Below are 15,118 nucleotides of genomic sequence, written 5' to 3'. Positions count from 1 at the left end.
TCAGTTTCAGGCATCACAGACTATTATAAGAATGATATTGGCATATTAGGCAGGCAAAGAGGATGGTTTGTGTAAGGGCCCTTTAAATGGGTGGACACAGTGCATCGGGAGATTGAGGCCCAGAAGTAATTTCTGTGGATATTAGGACTGCCCTTGGGCGGGATCCTGGCCATATTGAGATAGTTTCTTAATGGGTGACTCTCTCGCTGATTAGCTGTGTGTGTGACCTCACAGGCCCTATGTAAGCCCACTGCAGGCAGCAACCGCCCTCTTTAACCTCGTGCTGTTCACCCTGGCTTCCCAGCCTGGGTGGTCAAGCCAAGATGGGTAGCCAAAAGAGGTAAGGGTTTTGGTAGTGAACACTGGGTCTTCTGACCAGGTGTTCACTCGGGAACCAACAAGTCAGGGCATCAGTTAGGGCATTATGTGAGTAGGTATAATAAAGGCTTTTAAGATTACATGTGGTTGTTCTTGAGTGCGCTACCGGTTATTAAGCTATAGATTCAAGAGATTGTGGCCAGAGACCTTAGAAGGCCTCAGAGGAGGCAAGCCGGGTAGAGTTCACACTGCAAAGGACAGTGGTCAAAGGTACTCTGTTGGGCCTAGACTAGTAATTGTAACTGCCAGGAGAGCACGTTACAGTTTGGATGTTAGGAATGATGGTGTCTCAAAACCATTTCCTATGAAGAAAGATTGAAAGTACTATGGATGTGTAACCTAAAATAAAATTTAAAAATGGAAGAGACATGTTAGCTATTTATAAACATTTGAAGAACTAATGTGTGAAAAAGGGATTATAATTGTTCTTTATAACTCCAAAGGTAAAATTAGCACCAATGGAAATTGTGTGGAAATTACAGGGAGACAGACTTTGATTCAATGTAACAAAGTACAAATCAATTTGAGGTTGCTTAAAATATTAGTACAAAAGGCTGTCTCATGAGGAAGTGAAATGACTATCATTAAAAGTATTCAAGCAGAGGATTGCTGATCTCCGGATAGAGATGTCATCAAGGAATTTGTACTAAATAACTCCAGTTATTTCTTTATAGTTTCTTTTTCTCCTTTAAGATTAGTTACATGACCCAGGACCAGATGGATTTACATGTGAATTCTACCAAACATTTAAAGAACAATCAACTCCAATGTTATATACACTATTAGAAAAAAGAGCTAATGAAGGACTCCTACCAAACTCCTTTTATGACACAGACATGGTACTGATACCTAAACCAGGTAGGTTGAAAACAGGGAAAGAAAACTATAGACCAATCTCCCTAATAATATTGATGCTAAAATCTTAAATAAAATATTAGCAAAAAGACTTCAGAAAATAATCTTAGGATAATACACTATGACCAAGTAGGATTTATACCAGGAATGCAGGGCTGGTTCAATATTAGCAAACTATTAGCATAATTGACTATATCAATAGCCAAATTAACAAAAACCATATGATCATCTCAATAGATGCAGAAAAAAGCATTTGATAAAATCCATCATCCATTCCTCATAAAAACACTAGAGAGGATAGGAATAAATGGACTTTTCCTTAAAATAGTCTGGAGCATATAATTAAAAGCATCAGTAAACATCATATGTAATGGGGATAAACTGGAATCTTTCCCAGTAAGATCAGGAGTGAAACAACATTGCTCACTATCACTTTACTATTCAATATTGTATTAGAAATGCTAGCCTCGGGCAATAAGAGTCCAGAAAGAGATTAAAGGAATTAGAGTAGGTAATGAGGAAACTAAACTATCACTCTTTGTGGATGATATGATGATATACTTAGAGAATCACAGAGATTCTATTAAAAAGCTATTAGAAATAATTCACAACTTTATCAAAGTTGTAGGATACAAAATAAATTCATATTAATCCTCAGCATTTTTATACATCACCAACAAAATCCAACAGTAAGAGATACAAAGAGAAATTCCATTCAAAATAACTGTCGATAATATAAAATATTTGGGAATCCATCTACCAAAGAAAAGTCAAGAATTATATGAGCAAAATTACAAAACACTTGCCACAAAAATAAAGTCAGATTTAAATAATTGGAAAGACATTCAGTGCTCTTGGTTAGGCTGAGCGAATATAATCAAGATCACAATACTCCCTAAACTAATCTATTTATTTAGTGCTATACCAATCAGACTCCCAAGAAACTATTTTAATGACCTAGAAAAAATAACAACTAAATTCATATAGAAGAACAAAAGGTCGAGAATTTCAAGGGAATTAATGAAAAAAAAAAATCAAATGAAGGTAGCCTAGCTGTACCTTATCTAAAACTATATTATAAAGCAGCAGTCACTAAAACCATTTTGTATTGGCTAAGAAATAGACTAGTTGATCAGTGGAATAGGTTAGGTTCACAGGACAAAATAGTGAATAACTATAGCAATCTAGACAAACCCAAAGATCCCAACTTTTGGGATAAGAATTCATTGTTTGACAAAAACTGCTGGGAAAACTGGAAATTAGGATGTCAGAAATTAGGCATGGACCCACACTTAACACCACATACCAAGATAAGATCAAAATGGGTCCATGATTTAGGCATAAAGAATGAGATTATAAATAAATTAGAGGAACATAGAATAGTTTACCTCTCAGACTTGTGGAGGAGGAAGGAATTTGTGACCAGAGGAGAACTAGAGATAATTATTAATCACAAAATAGAAAATTTTGATTACATCAAATTAAAAAGCTTTTGTACAAACAAAACTAATGCAAACAAAAGTAGAAGGGAAGCAACAAACTAGGAAAACATTTTTACAGTTAAAGGTTCTGATAAAGGCCTCATTTCCAAAATATATAGAGAACTGACTCTAATTTATAAGAAATCAGGCCATTTTCCAATTGATAAATGGCCAAAGGATATGAACAGACAATTTTCAAATGATGAAATTGAAACTATTTCCACTCATATGATTGTTCCAAATCACTATGGATCAGAGAAATGCAAATTAAGACAACTCTGAGATACCACTACACACCTGTCAGATTGGCTAAGATGACAGGAAAAAATAATGATGAATGTTGAAGGGGATGTGGGAAAACTGAGACACTGATACATTATTGGTGGAGTTGTGAAAGAATCCAACCATTCTGGAGAGCAATCTGGAACTATGCCCAAAAAGTTATCAAACTATGCATACTCTCTGATCCAGCAGTGCTACTCCTGGGCTTATATCCCAAAGAAATACTAAAGAAGGGAAAGGGACTTGTATGTGCCAAAATGTTTGTGGAAGCCCTTTTTGTAGTGGCTAGAAACTGGAAAATGAATGGATGCCCATCAATTGGGGAGGTTGGGTGAATTATGGTATATGAATGTTATGGAAAATTATTGTTCTGTAAGAAATAACCAGCAGGATGAATACAGAGAGGCTTGGAGAGACTTACATCAACTGATGCTGAGTGAAATGAGAAGAACCAGGAGATTATTATACACTTCAATAACAATACTGTATGAGAATGTATTCTGATGGAAGTGGATATCTTCAACAAAGAGAAGAGTTAATCCAATTCCAATTTATCAATGATGGACAGAATCAGCTACATCCAAAGAAAGAACACTGGGAAATGAGTGTAAACTGTTTGTTTTTTTGTTTTTCTTCCCAGGTTTTTTTTACCTTCTGAATCCAGTTCTTCCTCTGCAACAAGAAATTCGGTTCTGCACATTTATATTGTATCTAGGATATATTATAACATATTTACCATCTAGGGGAAGGAGGGGGAAGGAAGGAGGAGAAAATTCGGAACAGAAGTGAGTGCAAGGGATAATGTTGTAAAAAATTACCCATGCATATGTACTGTCAAAAAAAAAAAAAAGTTTTAATTATAAAATTAATTTAAAAAAAAAGAAAAAAAATGTTTCATGAAACTTTTCCCGATATTTCCAATTGCTATTAATTGCTCTTCCTCCAACCTATCTTGTATTTAACTACTTTACAACATTTATATCAATTAACTTTCTATTTATCTTACTTATCTATCCATCTGTACTTATCTCCTTTAGAGAAGGGAAAGGAAAAAAAAAAAACAATTTTTAAACACCTTCTATATATGGAACACTGTATTAAGCATTTAAATACTATTGCATTTGTTCCTTAATGATAGTTCTGACCAGTAGATTCTATTTATTATCTCTATGATGAGGAAAATGTGGTACACAGAATTTAAATGACTTTACCAACACTCATATAGTTAATGTGTTTGACATTGTATTTGAATTCAGGTTTTCCTGAGTCCAGATCAAGTAGTCAGTCTGCTGTGCTACTTAGCTGCCTCTAGATTGAAGGGAATTAGTCAATAATCTCCTTCTGTATAGATATTGCTTCATTCCTTGTCCTTGTGCCCATGAATGTCCTGGCATTTAGTAAGAACATAATAAATATTATTTGATTGATCTTATAAAAGTCAAGAAAAACCCAAATCTTGCTTATTTGACATTCTATTTGCAACCTATTTTATTTCCATAGTGTAATGATAATTGACATTTACAGTGATAATGCTGGGGGATACCAAGTCTTCTATAAATATGAGCCGAAGTCAAAGTAATCTGACCTGCTAGGCAATGGCCCCACTAGATTGCATCTGAGAAGTTATCTTCTTTCCTTTCCTCTTCTCCTCTTAGCTCCTAATCCAATTACTGATAAGTGTGGTTATGCTAAAGTTTATGTTTGAAGTGATCTTTGATAACACTTCTAGGAGTTTTATCTTACAGAGAGTTCTCTAAAGTGGAAAATGCATTTTCATGAACAATCTCTCAAAGAGAGAATAAAAGTGAGTGTTGATAATGCCAGAGTTTGAACTTATCAGCAAGAGGGATCCAGTGTCTTAACTGATAAGAAAAATGTTAGCATTAATTAATATAGGGTGGATGTTCTTTGACTTAGAGAAACTGGACTTCAGAACAATTAACTTTTGTGCAAAAAAAAAGGTAGTCAAAGAAAGAACTGATCATTTTGGTTATTGGTAAGTATGTTTTAGAGTAGTATAATTCCTCTCTATTGTTTCTTTCTTTCTTTCTTTCTTTCTTTCTTTCTTTCTTTTTTTTTTTGAATTGAATGGAATATAGTTAGAAAATGAAACATCTCTTGCAAATAAAGAAATAATATTTGCAATCTATATTATGTTAAAGGCAATGTGGCTTAGGAAATGAGACTTCTTGATCTTAGAGCCACAAAGATATGGGTTCAATCTCAGTTACTTGTATAACCTTGAGAAGAAGTGCACATTTTTATTGGTAAGCGAGTCTTTTACCAAGGGTTAACTAAACTGATGAAATCATAACTTCAGTGTAAAAAAAATCTATTTATGCCTATGAAAAATCTGGGTGTGGTGGTATTAATATTGGCATCATTTACAGATGAAAACAACAACAACAACAAAGCAACCCAGATGTTTGAATGGAAAATGGCCTTGAAGTCTTTCACTGATGAGGAACTGGTCTGATTCAGTCAGCGGTCTGTCCAATGTGTCATCTAGCTGCATTTGTCGTAATGTAGGTGTAGAGAATAGCAGGAGTAGTTACCAAGGTTTGGATGAAGAGCATTGCTCCCTTGAATAGGCCATTCAGGGGAAAAAAAAAAAATCAAACAGGTTTTGGATATAAGATCAACACCCTCCACAGAAACATCAGCATGCAAGCTGAGAAAGCAACAAGACATCTCCCTAGAGCAGTCAAATTTCACAGATATTAGTGGGGGGGGGGGGGGAAGCCTTTATCTCTAATATCTTTGACATTTGGCAAAGAGTTTATTTTATGTCCTCCCAAATGTACAACAGGCATATCTGTGGTATCACAAAAACTATCTCAGGCTGCATGTTTTAAAGTTGCTCTCTTAGGCTTCTCAAGCATTTGGATACCACTTCATGCTAGCTGTGTAAATGGAGGAGGGAAGGAATTTTACCTCTTTTACTCTTGTCTTTGTATTCCCAGCACCTACCATGATAACTCCCATTGACCAAAAGGCTAGTTTTCTTCTCAAAAAGATGAGGTGGATTAGATGGCATCTCCCTTGTCTTTTATGAAAGAACATAGTGATACTCTAGCCAAAGATTGCATATAAACTTGAAAGTGAAGGAAATAGAGATTCTACTGTGAGAAACAATTTTGCCTTAGCAGCAGTGTCCCTTTTTTTTTTTTTTTTTTTTTTTTGCATGAATTCCAAGCTAAATGGAATTCTAAGCTAGGGCATTGCCAGAAATTCAAAGATCTTAGAACCTTGCATTAACAGAGGCATGAATTGTTTTGACCATATGTGTTCCTTATGTGTACATCTCACAAGTATTATCTTTTAAGTTTTTGCCCATTATTTCCACTGAACCTGTGTATATTTGTGGGAAAGTGTGGACTATAGAGGGAGTTTATACCTACTTTTGTTTTATATTATCTTAATGAATGTGTTTGCTTTGAGCTAATTCTGTCTCATAGATAATTTAAACTATTAATTGTGAAGATTCATATTATGTTTGCAGACCCAGGGTGTACTTTTGAATCTGAGATACCAACTGTACTTTAAGGAAATCCTCAGGTGCAATTTTGAGAAAAAACTCTGACGAGAGAATTATAAAGATAAGAAAGCATCTGCATGGAGACAGTCTGCTTCTGACCTTGTAACCCCATTTCTATGAGGAAGTTGTGATAGCTTTTATATGCCTTCAGGTTTGTAAAGCAGGTTTGTGGATGGGATATGTCCTAGCTAGACATCTAGCTAGCAGACTTAATCAGTGAGGGGAGAAGTTAGTTTCCAAATCTATATTACCCATAACTGCTTTTGAAGACACTAAGATGTTCCAGACTCTAAATCTCACAAATTACTGTGATGCAAATTGTGTCCCCCTTGACTGTTGTGGGGCAAGGAGGGTAAAATTCTGAGAAACTCTCCTCTGGGAGAGGCCTGCCTCAGGGAATCAAGTTAAGTGGTTTCCTTAAGATTAGTCCAGAACCCTCCCAGTAGCTTGAAATTAAGTGGTCTCATTTAGTTGGAGATCTCTATTTGATGTTTCTTCTGAGTGGCCACTAGCCCAGGAACACTCCCAGTGGCTCCAACTATCAGTTATTGAGTGGCTTGAAACTCCCCCAAGATAAGTACTCCTTTTTCAACTGGAAATCTAGGTCTGGGGGCATTGACAAAAGAAGCCTTAGTCTCAGACTTATTAAAATAAGACAATTTTAAACTCTCTGCAGAAGTACAAATGTCCTTACTTCTTCTAGATCCATCCATTCAAGTGACTGTACTTAATAAATTTGTTGTTGTTGTTTATATCTGAGTCTTTATGACCCCATGGACCATGGTTCTCTATCCACTTTGCAGCCCTATTTAGCTACTTTATAGACATAGCCAAATAAGTATTAGCCTTCAAACTTCACTCCCCATCTCCTGCTTTTCCCAGAAACTTTTAAGCATTCTCAACATATTTACTGCTTACTCATGGCCTCCAATAAGATCAATGTCCAGTTGATGTGGGTCTAGTGCTTTGCCAAGGGACCTCTCTTCTTGGCACAGCTGCCTACCAGGACTCTTGCCTGCTGTGAAGAAGACATTTTCTTCTCTATAATAACCTTTTGTTATTTTACTGACAGGACCTCTTGCCACTGAGGAGTCTGTCTTCCTAGCAAAGCTAGCTTCTCAATGCCAATAAACTTCCCTTTTGCCACTCAGACTTTTCAGGTGTTGTGCCACAGTTCTCTTTTAATGTCCTGACCCAGTTTCCCAAATTATCCTATTCAGTTACTCTGCCTCAGGTTATAACCATTCCCTCTTAATGTTAGGATATAGGTCTTATATCTTAGACCTTAGGCTATAGTCATTCCCTCTTAATGTTTGATGGGATAAAGGTCTTTATCCATTTTAGACATCATTAGAATATCAGGAGCCTCTCCAGTACCTCCTATTATGTCATCCTAGCTGCCTCCCCCCATTAGGTAAGCCCCATCCAGGTTCCTCCCCCATTATGTCATTGTTCTTATTACCTTATAAAGAATCTTGTGTATCTGACATTTGTGCTGGATTTTTTGAGAGGATAGTCTCCTTCAGCCCTGGGACCAACCATGGATCCATTTGGTCCCAGTAAATCTCTCCATTTAATAAATCCTGTATTGAATACTCTATAATCTCTATCTTGCTCAGTTTCTCTGGCATTACATAGGTTTGTGAATTCTTTCTCATTGGACCTGCGCCTCCAACCAGAGGGAATTATCATATCAATTCTCTACCACTAGACCCGCATCAACTGGACATTGATCTTATTGGAGGCCATGAGTAAGCAGTAAATATGTTGAGAATGCTTAAAAGTTTCTGGGAAAAGCAGGAGATGGGGAGTGAAGTTTGAAGGCTAATACTTATTTGGCTATGTCTATAAAGTAGTTAAATAGGGTTGCAAAGTGGACAGAGAACTATGGTCCATGGGGTCATAAAGACTCAGATATAAACAACAACAACAAATTTATTAAGTATAGTCACTTGAATTTCAATGGATCTAGAAGAAGTAAGGATATTTAAACTATATGATAGTTGTCTTAGTAATTTGATATTTTTCTTTTCCTTTTTGGGTGTGATGAAAAAAACCTAAAACCTCGATGTCAAATTGTGTTTGTGTGCTCCTTTTTATTAAGGTTAGTTAGTGTAACTGAATGAAAATGCAACACAAAAGAAAATATTTGGAATTTTTTCTCAGTGGGTAAAAGGAGGAACCATAAACATCTATTAGATAATACATGGATAAATAAGAGAAGAGCTACCATCTACAAAGCAGTGGACTAGGGAACAGAGGTACAAAGTTTGATATTTTCCTGGAGCAATCTCTGGTGTTGGATGGTTCTTAATTTTTTTTTTTTCCAATTTAATGTTCTTTTTAATGAATAAAAACTGATATTTTTTCCTTCATATTTTCTTCCCCCATTTAAAAATTCTTGTTGGCCATGTTCAAAAAAATTGTTTCATTCTATACCTTAAGTTCATAAGCCCTTTGTCAAGAGTTAGGTATCATGCCTCTTTTCAGGTTCCCTGAAATTTCTGGTAATTGCATTGACTAGAGTTCTTTTTTATTTTTTTGCTGAGGTAATTGGGATTAAGTGACTTGCCCAGGGTAACAGATCTAGGAAGTATTAAGGCAGATGTGAACTCAGGTCCTCCTGATTTCATGGCTGGTGCTCTATCACTGTGCCACCTAGCTGCCCCGTTGACTAGAGTTCACAAGACTTTCAAAATTATTTGTATAATATGTGATTATTGTATAAACGACTCTTCTAATTTTGCTCACTTTGCCCTGCATCCATTTCTTACACATCTTCTCAGATTTTATTAAAAGCACCCCTTTCATGATTTCTTATAGCACAATAGCATTCCATTATTTTTCAACCATTCTCCAAATGATAGACACCTCTTTAGTTTCCACTTCTTTAATAGTATGAAAAGATTTGTTATAAATGTTTTAACACATAAAGTTGTTCTTTCTCTTTCTTTGATTTTTCTGAAGTTATTAGCCTAATAGTATTTTTCTGGATCAAAGAGTAAGCATGATTTTTTGACACACAGTTTCAAATTACTTTCTAAAACAGCAATACTCTAGTTTCATAGTATCACAGTTCCATCAACAATGCATGAATATGCCTATTTTATAACAGTCTCTCCAGCATTTATCATTTTCCTTCTTTTGGGTCAACTCTGACTATTTCATGGATGAGGGGAGCCCTGAAAGTCTCTCTCACTCTCATTCTCTCAGACTTTGGGGAGAATGCTTGAGAAACTCCCTCAGAAAAGCTCTCCCCTGAAAGATCTGCTCCCAGGAATCAAGATAAAGTAGTTTCATTCTGTTATTTGGGTAGGACTAGTTGAGTCCAGGACCACTCCTACTTCCTCCCAATCTAGATTTCCTCTATTGAGTTGGAAATTAGTCTAGGAGCACTCATTCAAATGGAAAAATTTTATTAAATTCCAAAAATCTCTGTCTGATTTCAACTTAACTCAAACTACAGCCCCCCTCCCCCAGCTTCTAGCCAAAGTTTCAGTGATAAAAAGAAGCATATTAAATGGGCTCATTCTTTACACAGGACCTAAAAGCAGGAATCATGCTAGGTCAAGGGACCTCCCAAGTCTGGGACCTTGCCACTTGGAAATCAGTCTTCCTAGCAAAGGCTAACTTCCCAATGCCAAGTGCCAATAAACTACTTTTTGCCAGTCTCACTTTTCAGGTTCGTAAATTCATTAATGAATGACCTGCACCAACCAGAAGGGGGTTCCCACAATTCTCTGCCCTGTGCCGAACCTCATCATTTTTGGTTCCCTGACCTGGAATCCAAGGGAGCCAAACCTCATCATCATAAATGTGAGATTGCTCACCCCTGAGTTACTTTAATTGTATTTAGTGTTTTGGAGTATTTTTTCTTATGCCTATTGATATCTTGAATTTCTTCCTTATACAATAGTCTATATTTTATACTACATTGTATGAACAATTATCAATGGATGAACCTGTTTCATATTGTTGAATAGGACCAAGAAAATGGCCAACAATACCACTTAGTTGTGAAATATAGATGAGGAAACTGAGATGAGGTTTTGATTGATTAAGACTGAGATCATACTAGGTAGTACAGATGCAACAAGGTTATAATAGGGCTTCAAACCAGATACTTTGGCATCAAACCCAGGGTTTAAGGATTTGGATTTTCTTCTCTTTTGTTTATTTCATATGTTGTTGTTTGTTTAATTTGCATATGGTTTTGTTTGAGGGAAAGTAATTATTTTTATTTAAAAACAGTCATTAAAGGAGAAAAGAGTATCATATAAGGGAGAAGTCAACAGCATTAAATTTAGTTGAGATTTCAAAGATGATAACTGAAAAGAAGTATTGTTTTTAGTAATTAACATATAATCAGTGACATTAGAGAGAGCAGTTTCAGTAGATTAGCAGTAGTGGAAATCAGACTGTAAAAATTCATGAAAAAGTGGGTGGGGAGGAAGTGAAGACATCCAAACTAGATAATTTTTTCAAGAACTTTAGAAGTAAAGAGGAAGGAGCTGGGTTGGTAATTTCTTAGGTTAGAAAATCAAGAGAAGGGTTTTGTTGGGGACCTGAAGTGGGAAGACTTGGAGGTTTTGACCATGTTTGTAGCATAAAGGAAGAAACCACTAGATTATATTGGAAGTGCTTAAGGGAAAAGAGATGACTGCTTGAGTTTAGAAAGACAAAATCAGTGTCAAGGGCCAAAACAGAACAATTGGCTTTAGTGGATTATTTAAATAGAGAGAAAGAAAATAGAATAGATAATGACCTGGAAAACTTTTGAGGAATAAAGGAAAGAAAATTACACTGGAAAACCTTAAGTTTCTCAAAAGAAAGAGGAAACCAAAGCATCTACTGTAAGTATGGGAGTTGTGGTGTGGTTGTGGTTTTAAAAGTGAGGAAAATGTTTGAAATTGTTTTTGTGGAGAATTACAAAGGGACCTGATAAAACAGTGTAGAAGAATTGTCATACAATAACTAAAAAGCCCACGGAGATTTCATACTATGAATTTATAGTGACTGAGATCAGTTTGATTTAATAAGTCCTTCTAGTGATACTCTGTAAACTGTCAGTAGAGGTTAGTCAGCAGGTAGTTCTAAATGATGGGAACTAGGATGCTGAAGGTCTTCCAAAGCATTTGATGAGTTCTGGTCTAAGAAACTAGGACTGTTTAGCTTGGAAAAGAGATGATTTAGGGAAACAATGATAAATATCTTCAAGTATTTAAAAGGCTCTTATATGAAAGAGGAATAGACTTCTTCAACATGTAACCAGAAGTCAAAATTAGAGACAATGGAAATTTCAATTTAGATGTATAAGGGAAAAACTGTCTAATATTTAGAATTATCTAAAAGTAGAATGGACTTCCTCAGAAGTTCTTAGGATCATAAATTTAGAGTAGAGAAAAACCTAAAGAACCATATAGTTTGACTTCCTCATTAAATTTTTTTTTTATTACAAACTTTGCCAACATCAACAAGCACGAACATTGCAATATACAGAAAGCAAAAAAAAAAAAAAATTATATGAAATGGTGGACTTCTTTTATATAGATATAACTTTTTTAAAGTATAAATTTGATATGGTTATAATAAGTCTGAGCTGCTATGTGTTCCTTTTTGTACTTCCTTCTACTGTCTTTTGTATCCTTTTTTTAAAATGTTTCACTGCCATTTTTTTTCTTATTTTGGGAGGTATCTATGTCATTACTTACCAACATTCCATTGTTCTACTGTTCTTTGAAAACAGAAGTCCTCTCCTGATTATACGTATGATCAGAGTAAGGAAAAATACATCAAGACATAACATGATGAAAAATAGGACTCATTCTAGTCTATCACCTGTCAATAGGAAATAGAAATTTACTTCAGTCAGTTGCTGATTGGTCACTAAATTGATTAGAATTCTAATATTATTCATAGCTAGTTTACTTTATTATATTACTATAGTCATTTTGTAAATTATTTTCTTAACTCTGGTCAGTCTTGTAGTAGTCTTCATGATATTGAACTTTATCCATTGGCAAAGAATACTAGAGTTGGCTCCTATTTCTTTATCCAATGTGTCTCCATTTTACAGATGAAAGACTAAGACAAATAGGGTAAAGATTTTTACCCCAATTAACTATTTTCCTGTCAATTTTTACACATTGATTTGTTTGTGCAAAAGGTTTCCAATTTTAGGTAATTCAAACTTTTTTTTGCCTTCTGTAATATCTTTATTTAGTTTAGAAGTCTCTTGTTTATCATATTTGAGAAAGCTATCTTCTTCATTTATTCTCTAACTTGTTTTTTCTATAATGTTTTATAATTTAGATCAGGTGTCTCTCTGGAGATTATTATGATATGCGACATGAGATTTGGTGTACAGTTTTGGCCATTAATTTCCAATTTTTGGAGCAGATTGGGAATTGTTGACTATGGAATTCTAACTTCAATCATTTTAGTATCCTTGGGTTTATTGGTCACTATACTGCTGTTTGATTTTTTTTTTTCTTTACCGAATCTTTTTCATTGGTCAATTTTTTCTGACCATACTAAATAGTTTTGAAAAGTGTTGCTTTATATTATAGTTATATATTATATTTTGGAGATTTTTGACCTGGTATTTCTCTAAATAAGTTTTTTTTTTTTTTTTTTTTTTTTTAGTTATAGTTTTTATTTACCAGATATATACATGGGTAATTTTACAGCATTGATAATTGCCAAACCTTTTGTTCTAATTTTTTCCCCTTCTTCCCCCCGCCCCAGATGACAGTTTGACCAATACATGTTAAATATGTTAAAAGTATAAATTAAAATACAATATATGTATACATGTCCAAACAGTTGTTTTGTTGTATAAAAAGAATCCGACTTTGAAATAGTGTACAAATAGCCTGTGAAGGAAATAAAAAATGCAGGCAGACAAAAATAGAGGGATTGGGAATTCTATGTAGTGGTTCATAGTCATCTCCCAGAGTTCTTTCTCTGGGTGTAGCTGGTTCAGTTCATTACTGCTCTATTGGAACTGATTTGGTTTATCTCATTGTTGAAGATGGCCACATCCATCAAAATTGATTATCATATAGTATTGTTGTTGAAGTATACAAAGATCTCCTGGTCCTGCTCATTTCACTCAGCATCAGTTCATGTAAGTCTCTCCAGGCCTTTCTGTAATCATCCTGTTGGTCATTTCTTACAGAACAATAATATTGCATAATATTCATATACCACAATTTATTCAGCCTTTCTCCAATTGATGGGCATCCACATAGTTTTCAGTTTCTGGCCTCTACAAAGAGGGCTGCCACAAACATTCTTGCACATACAGGTCCTTTTCCCTTCTTTAAGATCTCTTTGGGATATAAGCCCAGTAGTAAAACTGCTGGGTCAAAGGGTATGCATAGTTTGATAACTTTTTGAGCATAGTTCCAAATTGCTCTCCAGAATATCTGGATGTATTCACAATTCCACCAACAATTTATCAGTGTCCCAGTTTTCCCACATCCCCTCCAACATTCAGCATTTTCTTTCCCTGTCATTCTAGCCAATCTGATAGGTATGTAGTGGTATCTCAGAGTTGTCTTAATTTGCATTTCTCTGATTAATAATGACTTAAAGCGTCTTTTCATATGGCTAGAAATAGTTTCAATTTCTTCATCTAAGAATTGTCTGTTCATGTCCTTTGACCATTTATCAATTGGAGAATAGCTTGATTTCTTATAAATTAGAGTCAATTCTCTCTATATTTTGGAAATGAGGCCTTTATCAGAGCATTTGACTGTAAAAATGTTTTCCCAGTTTATTGTTTCCCTTCTAATCTTATCTGCATTAGTTTTGTTTGTACAAAAACTTTTCAACTTGATATAATCAAAATTTTCTACTTTGTGATTAATAATGATCTCTAGTTCTTCTTTGGACATAAATTCCTTCCTCTTCCACAGGTCTCAGAGGTAAACTATCCTATGTTCCTCTAATTTATTTATAATCTTATTCTTTATGCCTAGGTCATGAACCCATTTTGACCTGATTTTGGTGTACAGTGTTAAGTGGGGGGCAGTGCCTAGTTTCTGCCATATTAATTTCCAATTTTCCCAGCAATTTTTGTCAAACATTGAGTTCTTATTCCAAAAGCTGGGGTCCTTGGGTTTGTCAAACACTAGATTATTAAAGTGATTATTTTGTCCTTTGGACCTAACCTATTTCACTGATCAGTCTATTTCTTAGCCACTACCAAAAGGTTTTGGTAACCATTGCTTTGTAATATAATTTTAGATCTGGTACAGCTAGGCCACCTTCATTTGATTTTTTTTTTTTTTTTTCATTAATTCCCTTTAAATTCTTGACCTTTTGTTTTTCCATATGAACTTTGATGTTATTTTTTTTCTAGGTCATTAAAATAGTTTTTTTGGGAGTCTGATTGATATAGCGCTAAATAAATAGATTAGTTTAGGTAGTATTGCCATCTGTATTATATTTGCTTGCCCTATCTAAGAGCATTTAATACTAAATAAGTTTTGCTAAATTTTACTTAGTTTTATAAATTAACCTGTAAGTAATTTGATTGATACGGTATTAAATCTATAAATTTATTTAGATAGTATTA

General features: G+C 34.7%; 1 protein-coding gene across 3 annotated transcripts in view; it reads left to right on the top strand.

Moving 5' to 3' along the window:
• Window positions 1-11,048: 11,048 nt before the first annotated feature.
• Window positions 11,049-15,118, top strand: part of IL1RL1 (interleukin 1 receptor like 1) — a 40,343-nt gene continuing 36,273 nt past the window's right edge. For 2 of the 3 annotated variants that reach the window (XM_074299729.1, XM_074299728.1), the window contains exon 1: window positions 11,076-11,387. The gene's annotated coding sequence lies outside the window, so the exon portion shown is untranslated. Of the gene's footprint in view, window positions 11,388-15,118 lie in introns of all 3 variants that reach the window. The other variant, XM_074299730.1, reaches the window with a different exon arrangement.

Source organism: Sminthopsis crassicaudata, chromosome 3, assembly GCF_048593235.1.
Source record: "Sminthopsis crassicaudata isolate SCR6 chromosome 3, ASM4859323v1, whole genome shotgun sequence".
Taxonomy (NCBI): domain Eukaryota; kingdom Metazoa; phylum Chordata; class Mammalia; order Dasyuromorphia; family Dasyuridae; genus Sminthopsis; species Sminthopsis crassicaudata.
This window is presented reverse-complemented; position numbering and strand designations above follow the sequence as displayed.